General features: G+C 42.2%; 1 pseudogene; it reads right to left on the bottom strand.

Moving 5' to 3' along the window:
* LOC123001788 (60S ribosomal protein L4-like) lies at nucleotides 1-8,497 on the bottom strand (annotated as a pseudogene).
* Between the last annotated feature and the right edge of the window lie 566 nt (nucleotides 8,498-9,063).

Raw genomic sequence — 9,063 nt, forward strand, 5'->3', positions numbered from 1 at the left:
TTAGATCAAGGTACTGAAAAGGAGAGAATTAAGAATATAAACTTTTTTCTCAAAAGAAATTTATGGGTGGGGTACCTGGGTGGCTCAGTCGGTTAACTGTCTGCCTTTGGCTCTGGTCATGATCCCAGTGTCCTGGGATCGAGCCCCTCATCAGGCTCCCTGCTCAGTAGAGAGTCTGCTTCTCCCTCTCCATCTCCCTCTGTCTCTGATCTGTCTGGAACTTGTGATTCTTGGCCTGGCAAAGAATGGTGTTCCAGTGCATGGTCTTTGCATGTGGGTTTAGCTTCAACATGATTGTCAGGTTTTTCAGCAGATTCTTCTTTAAGACTCCGCGATGACTCTTCTTGCACGGGGTTCAGAGGGCTCTTTGGATCTCTGGGCTTTTCAAAGTTCTACTAAGGTCTGTATTAAACATCTTCTGCATGGGAAGGTTGTAGGATACTCTTGAGGGAGGCAACCTCAAGAGTATGGCCAAGTGCCATATGGATCATCTAACTCGAGGAAAGCTCTTTCAGTCCAAACTCAGAAAAGTCCCACATGCCCACCAGGAGCAAGTTTCAAAATGTCTGACTTTCTTACATTAAGTAGATTAATTCCAGGGATGTTTCTGAAGGCCTTGGTGATACTATTGCCCTCATTATAGATGATGCAGGGTCCTCTTTGCTGAGTATGATTGTTTCTCATTTTGCCTTTCCCAGCTCTCATTTGCAGAGAGGCATAGACCTTTTTGATATTATTCCAGGCTTTATGTTCGTTCGTTCCTTCTTTCCTTCTTTCCTTCTTTCCTTCTTTCCTTCTTTCCTTCCTTCCTTCCTTCCTTCCTTCCTTCCTTCCTTCCTTCCTTCCTTCCTTCCCTTCCTCCCTCCCTCCCTCCCTCTCCCCTCCTCCCCTTTCCTCCTCTCCACTCCCCTCCGCTCCCTTCTCCTTCCCTCCCCCTCCTTCTCTCTCTTCCTTCCTTCTTTCCCTTCTTTTTTCTCTTTCTCTCTTTTCCTTCCTTCCTCTCTTCCTTCCTTTTCCTTTTCCTTTTCCTTTTCCTTTTCCTTTCCCTTTCCCTTTTCCTTTTCCTTTTCCTTTTCCTTTTTCCTTTCCTTTCCTTTCCTTTCCTTTCCTTTCCTTTCCTTTCCTTTCCTTTCCTTCTCTCTTTCATGGTTTAACAAAAGTTTATTTCTCATTCCTATAAAGTCCATCACAGGACTATGGGATTCTGCAGAACAACTGCTCGCCATGTAGGGGGCTCAGCATTCCAAACTACTTTGAGTTTCTGGCCCCTTTTTCTGTATGGGCTTCTATGACTGAGGCAGAAAAATCACTAGAGTCTTGCACCAACAAATAAAGGCTTCAGCCCAGCAGGTTTTCAGTTTCTTAAGAAGCAAAATAGCCTCCTTGGTCATCGTCGTCGTCTTTGTTTTCTTCTTCTCCTTCTCCTCCTTCTTCTTCTTCTTCTTCTTCTTCTTCTTTTCTTTTTAAGATTTATTTATTTTAGAGAGAGAGAGCAAGCACACACATGTGCGGGGAGGGGAAGGGGCAGAGGGAGAGAGAGAATCTCATGCAGACTCCCGATTGAGCATGGAGCGCGATATGGGGCCCAATCCCACAACCCTGACATCATGAGCTGAGCTGAAATCAAGAGTTGGACGCTCAACCAATGAACCACCCAGGCACCCCCTCCTTGGTCTTCTTGTAGCCTTCAACTCTATCTTCAACCACCAAAGAAAGGTTGGGAACATCCTCAGTATGATGACTTTTATTTATTTATTTATTTATTTATTTATTTATTTTTTAATAATATTTTTTATTATATTATGTTAGTCACCAGACAGTACCAGATAATGCTGGTACATGTACAACAGTACATCCCTGGTTTTTGATGTAAAGTTCGATGATTCATTAGTTGCGTATAACACCCAGTGCACCACGCAATACGTGCCCTCCTTACTACCCATCACCAGCCTATCCCATTCCCCCACCCCCCCCTGAAGCCCTCAGTTTGTTTCTCAGAGTCCATAGTCTCTCATGCTTCATTCCCCCTTCTGATTGCCCCCTTTTCTTTATCCCTTTCTTCTCCTACCGATCTTCCTAGTTCTTATGTTCCATAGATGAGAGAAACCATATGATAATTGTCTTTCTCTGCTTGACTTATTTCACTTAGCATTATCTCCTCCAGTGCCGTCCATGGTGCAGCAAATGTTGAGAACTCGTTTTTTTTTTTTTTTTTTTTTTTTAAAAGATTTTATTTATTTATGTGACAGAGAGACAGCCAGCGAGAGAGGGAACACAGCAGGGGGAGTGGAAGAGGAAGAAGCAGGCTCATAGCGGAGGAGCCTGATGTGGGACTCGATCCCGGATCACCAGGATCACGCCCTGAGCCAAAGGCAGACGCTTTAACGACTGCGCTACCCAGGCGCCCCGTGAGAACTCGTTGTTTTTGATCACTGAGTAATATTCCATTGTATATATGGACCACATCTTCTTAATCCAGTCATCTGTAGAAGGGCATCTCGGCTGCTTCCACGATTTAGCTATTGTGGAAAATGCTGCTATGAACATTGGGGTGCATATGGCCCTTCTCTTCACTATGTCTGTATCTTTGGGGTAAATACCCAGTAGTGCAATGGCCGGGTCATAGGGTAGCTCAATTTTTAACTTTTTAAGAGACCTCCACACTGTTTTCCAGAGTGGCTATACCAACTTGCATTTCCACCAACAATGTAGGAGGGATCCCCTTTCTCCACATCCTCTCCAACAATTGTTGTTTCTTGCCTTGTCAATTTTTGCCATTCTAACTGGTGTAAGGTGGTATCTTAGTGTGGTTTTGATTTGAATTTCCCTGATGGCTAATGATTTTGAACATTTTTTCATGTGTCTGTTAGTCATTTGTATGTCATCACTGGAAAAGTGTCTGTTCATATCTTCTGCCCATTTTATGATTTGTTTATTTGTTTCTCGCGTGTTGAGTTTGAGAAGTTCTTTGTAGATCTTGGATACCAGTCTTTTATCTGTAGTATCATTTGCAAATATATTCTCTCATTCCGTGGGCTGCCTCTTAGTTTTTTTGACTGTTTCCTTGGCTGTGCAGAAGCTTTTTATCTTGATGAAGTCCCACAAGTTCATTTTATCTTTTGTTTCTCTTGCCTTTGGAGATGTGTCATGAAAAAGGTTGCTGTGGCCAGTATCAAAGAGGTTGCTGCCTATGCTCTCCTCTAGGATTTTGATGGATTCCTGTCTCACATCGAGGTCTTTCATCCATTTGGAGTTTATCTTTGTGTATGGTGTGAGAGAGTGGTCAAGTTTCATTCTTTTGCATGTAGCTGTCCAATTTTCCCAGCACCGTTTATTGAAGAGACTGTCTTTTTTCCACTGGATGTTTTTTCCTGCTTTGTCAAAGATTAATTGCCCAAAGAGCCGAAGGTCCATTTCTGGGTTCTCTATTCTGTTCCATTGGTCTATGTGTCTGTTTTTGTGCCAGTACCATGCTGTCTTTGTGATCACAGCTTTGTAGCACAGCTTAAAATCTGGCAACGTGATGCCCCCAGCTTTGTTTTTCCTTTCGACAATTCCTTGGCGATTCGGGGCCTTTTCTGGTTGCACACAAATTTAAGGGCTGTTTGTTCCAGTTCTTTGAAAAATGTCATCGGTATTTTGATCGGGATAGCATTGAAAGTGTAGATTGCTCTGGGTAGCATGGACATTTTAACTATGTTAATTCTTCCGATCCATGAGCATGGAATATTTTTCCATCGTTTTGTATCTTCTTCAATGTCTTTCAAGAGTGATTTGTAGTTTCTAGAATATAGATCCTTTACGTCTCTGGTTAAGTTAATTCCAAGATAATGTATGATTTTTGGTGCTATTGTAAATGGGATGGATTCCCTAATTTCTCTTTCTTCAGTCTCATTGTTCATGTATAGAAATGCAACTGATTTCTGAGCATTGATTTTGTATCCCGCCACATTACTGAATTCATGCTCTATAACTTCTAATAGTTTGGGAGTGGATTCTTTTGGGTTTCCCATATAGAGTATCATGTCATCTGCGAAGAGAGATGGTTTGACTTCTTCTTTGCCGATTTGGATACATTTTATCCCTTTTTGTTGTCTGATTGCTGTTGCAAGGACTTCTAGTACTATGTTGAATAATAATGGCGAGAGTGGGCATCCTTGTCGTGCTCCCGATCTTACGGGAAAGGCTTCCAGCTTTTCCCCATTGAGAACGATATTTGCTGTCGGCTTTTCATAGATGGTTTTTATGAGATTGAAGAATGTACCCTCTATCCCTACACTCTGAAGGGTTTTAAACAGGAAAGGATGCTGTATTTTGTCAAATGCTTTTTCCGCATGAGTTGAGAGGATCATATGGTTCTTGACTCTTTTCTTGTTGATATGATCTATCACACTGATCGATTTGTGAACGTTGAACCACCCTTGCATCCCGGGGATGAATCCCACTTGGTTGTGTTGGATAATCCTTTTAATATACTGTGGATCCTATTAGCTAGGATCTTGTTGAGAGTTTTGGCATCCATATTCATCAGGGATATCAGTCTGTAATTCTCCTTTTTGATGGGGTCTTTGCCTGGTTGGGGATCAAGGTAATATTGGCCTCATAGAATGAGTTTGGTAGCTTTCCTTCTGTTTCTATTTTTTGAAATAGCTTTAGGAGAATAGGTATTATTTCTTCTTTGAATGTTTGATAGAATTCCCCGGGAAATCCATCAGGCCCTGGCGTTTTGTTTTTTGGAAGGTTTTTAATCACTGTTTCAATCTCTTCATAATTAATTGGTCTGTTTAAAAAATAAATTTCTTCCTGTTTCAGTCTTGGTAGTTTATAGGTTTCCAGGAAGGCCTCCATTCTTCCAGATTGCTTAATTTATTGGCATAAAGCTGTTGATAAAAGTTTCTAATAATCCTTCCAATTTCATTGTTGTTGGTTGTGACCTCTCCCTTTTCATTCATAATTTTATTAATTTGGGTCCTTTCTCTATTCTTTTGGATAAGTCTTGACAGTGGTTTGTCAATTTTATTAATTCTTTCAAAGAACCAGCTTCTAGTTATGTTGATCTGCTCTGCTGTGCTCCTGGTTTCTAATTCTTTGATCTCTGCTCTAATCTTGATCAGCTGCTTTCTCGTGTGTGGATTAGGCCTGTTCCTCTATTGCTGTTCCAGCTTCTTGCGGTGAGAATATAAAAACTGCATTTTAGATTTTTCTCTTCTTTTGAGTGAGGCGTGGATGGCTATGTATTTTCCCCTTAGGACTGCCTTTGCAGTGTCCCATAGGTTTTGGACCATTGTGTTTTCATTCTCGTTGGTCTCCATAAATTGTTTAAATTGATTTTTGATTTCCTGGTTTATCGAATCATTTTTGAGCAGGATGGTTCTTAGTCTCCAAGTGATTGAGTTTCTTCCAAATTTTTCCTTGTGGTTGAGTTCCAATTTCAAAGCTTTGTGGTCTGAGAATATGCAGGGAATAATTTCAGTCTTTTGGTATCGGTTGAGACCTGTTTTGTGACCCAGAACATGTTCTATTCTTGAGAATGTTGCATGGGCATTAGAATAGAATGAGTATTCTTTGGTTCTAGGGTGTAGTGTTCTATATATATCTATGAGGTCCAACTCGTCGAGTATGGCATTCAAAGCCCTTGTTTCTTTGTTGATTTCCTGCTTAGGTGATCTATCTATTGCTGATAGTGGAGTATTGAGGTCCCCTACTATTAACGTATTTTTATCTATATGTCTCTTTATTCTGGTTAAGAGTTGGCTTGTGTATCTTGCTGCTCCCCTGTTGGGGGCATATATATTTATAATTGTCATATCCACTTGTTGGATACATCCTTTAAGATAAATATAGTGCCCTTCTGTATCTCTAACTATAGTCTTTAGTTTAAAATGCATTCTGTCTGATATGAGAATTGCTACCCCAGCTTTCTTTTGAGGTCCGTTGGTGTGAAATATGGTATTCCATCCCTTTACTTTCAGTCTGGGTGTATCTTTAGGTTCAAAATGAGTCTCTTGTAGACAGCAAATGGATGGGTCATGTCTTTTTATCCAATCTGCAACCCTGTGTCATTATGGGAGCATTTAGGCCATTTACATTGAGACTGATTATTGAGAGATAGGATTTTAATGATGCCATGTTGCCTGTGAAGTCTTTTGTTTCTATAGATTGTGACTTTCTGTTCTGTATCACTCTTGTGGCCTTTTTACTTTTATGGAACCCCCGTTAATATCTCCTGTAGGGCTGGTTTCGTGGTTACGAATTGGTCAATGATTGGCGATTCTGGAAGGTCTTTATCTCTCCATCAATTCTGAATGACAGCCTTGCTGGATAAAGGATCCTTGGCTGCATGTTTTTCTCTGAAAGAGCTTTAAAAATGCCCCAACCCTTTCTCTCATTCCAGGTCTGTGTAGACAGGTCTGACGTAATTCTGATACCTTTGCCTTGGTACGTGAGAGATTTCTTTGCCCTGGCCGCTTTCAATACTGTATCCTTGGATCTAATATTTGCGAATTGCACTATGACGTGACGTGGCGTAGGTTTGTCGTGGTTGAGCTTGGGAGGGGTCCTCTCTGCTTCTTGGACATGAATGCTTGTTTCCTTTGCTAGATTAGGGAAGTTTTCTGCTACAATTTGTTCAAATATCTCTTCTAGACCTCTGTTTTTCTCCACACCCTCGGGGATGCTGATGATTCTGACATTGGATCGTTTCATTGAGTCAGTAATCTCCCGTAACCTACATTCTTGAGATTGGATTTTTTGAGCCAAGTTTCTATTTTAGCTTTCTCTTCTACTAACCCATCCTCCAATTCGCCGATTCATTCTTCTGCCTCATACACCCTGGCCGTCAGAGCATCTAGTTTTGACTGCATTTGATTCATAGAATTTTTAATTTCTGCCAGATTCGCTCTCATCTCCGCCCTTAGAGATTCCATATTCTCGTTAATATTTTCATTAATATTTTTTTCAATTCTACACATCATCTTGACCATTGTTACTCTGAATTCCATTTCTGATAATTTGGTTATATCCATATCCATCAGTTCTGTGGCAGAGGCCACAGACTCATTGTCTTTTCTTTGCTGGGGGGGATTTCTCTTTCTTGTCATTCTGATGAGCAAAGGTTGTGGGGTTGTCCAGAGCCCAAATTATTGACCAGGACCCAGGCAGTGTGCACTTGTTTTATAGCGACCTTAGGGATGTGGGCTTCTTGATTTTTCAGCCTGCCTTCTGGGGGAGGGGCCTGCCACGTCCATACTCAGGCAACCATGTTTGGGTAGAGTCTCCATGTCCCCTGCGAGGGGGGATGGGTATGGGCACACTGTGCGCCAGTATTTCCAGGCTTTTGTTTTCTGGCGGCTTTCCCTGGCGGTTTGCTGTGCCTCTTCTGAGAGTCAGAGCAGCAGTGGCCGAATCTCAGCCTCTGTCTCAGAACAGAGGGATCGCAGACAGTTCTCCACTGGGCGCCTCTGGCCACTTTAACTCTGTTTCTGTTGGTGCTGCTCAACGCTGCTGCATCCCGGGATGTGCGCCCCACACCTGGCATCCCAGCCCTCACTTCCAGGGCCGGCCGTCTCTGTCCTCTGTGTTTCTAACACCGGCAGCTGCCCCTGCATGCTCTGGAGCTCCGTTTCAGTGTTGTTTGTGCACTCTGGAGCTCTGGTTTTCAGACTGGTCATGCGCGTTCCCGGGCTCACGGTCTCAGTCTGCTCTCTTGCGGGTGCTGGTCCACGAGTCTGCCCACTCCCCAGTGCAGGTGGCTACAGCTTCCCAGTGCCCGAACGTGGCGGCTCACTCCCTCTTCTGTTTATCTTCCGATATCTGTGTGTGGTTTCACAGCTCCCCGCTTTGTACCTCAATACTCATCTCTGGAGATGTTCATTTGTAGAGATCCAGATGTATCTTCCTGTGTCTCAGGCTGATTCCGTGGATGTTCAGGATGGTCTGGTACCTATCCAGCTCGACTCAGGGGACCAGTTGAAAAAGGGGACCCCTACTCCTCTGCCATCCTAACTGCCCTCAGTATGATGACTTTTAGACATGACCTGTGTTGGTAAGGCTGAGGCAGCCAGGGCAGAGCAGATGATATATAGCTTGAGTTGTGTTCATTCTGCAGTGCTAATGGCTCCAGGTTTTGGTTGGTGCAAATGTGCAGCCCCCCACGACACATATTTCCAAAAGCACCCTGGCCAGAACAGTGAGTCCTACCACCTCGAACTCTGGGACTTCAAGCCATGGATCTGCCAGTACCCCAAGACTCAGTACTGGTTTGATGACTGGCTTATTCACTGACAGCATAGGGCTGTGTGTTTTTTTTTTGCACAAGTTGGTGAACAAAGTTCACAGTATCAGGTCAAATGGGAGCCTTGAACCCAGCAGGAAAAGTAGTATTTTTGCCAGATGGCTCCCCCTTTTTGGAGTACACTGACATCAATGGACGAGCATATGCCCTGGGCAGGGGGTGGGTGGGGGGTGGGGGGTGGGGACCCAGGCATGAGAGGACCATGCTCCTTTCAGTCCTGTGGCTCCTTTGGGGAAAAAAGAAAACAAAAATGTTTTAAAATATTTATTATATTTATGAAGAAATAGTCTATTTCTTAGTTCTGAGTGGATTGAAGAAATCACAAAAGATGAGACTGACAGATTAGAAAATATAAAAATAAACATAATGAAATGGTAAAGGATGGTAGCTGATGAGAAAAACTTGCCTGAGTTTAGGAGATAGTGGGTTACTAGTTACAACACATAAAGCGATAATTCAAATTTATAAGAAAATTATTAAGATTCCAGTAGATGAATACAGAAATAAATATGTTAAAAATTTTCAAAAATAAAAGAAGTGCAAATTAACCTCTGAATTATATTTTTATGCTTAGTAAAGCAGCAAAATATTAAAATGGCCAGGTTCCATGGTTGTGGTTAAATTGGTGTCAGTTTTCATTTATGAAAGCAGTGTGAAGTTGGTATAAAGTAGTTTGATAATGTGTCATGAGCCATAAAAATGATTATCTTCTTTGATCCCAGTGATATCAGTCTTAAAAAACTTGTCTTTGAAACATGTTTTAACAGAAA

This window comes from Ursus arctos, unplaced genomic scaffold (assembly GCF_023065955.2).
Source record: "Ursus arctos isolate Adak ecotype North America unplaced genomic scaffold, UrsArc2.0 scaffold_3, whole genome shotgun sequence".
NCBI classification, from domain to species: domain Eukaryota; kingdom Metazoa; phylum Chordata; class Mammalia; order Carnivora; family Ursidae; genus Ursus; species Ursus arctos.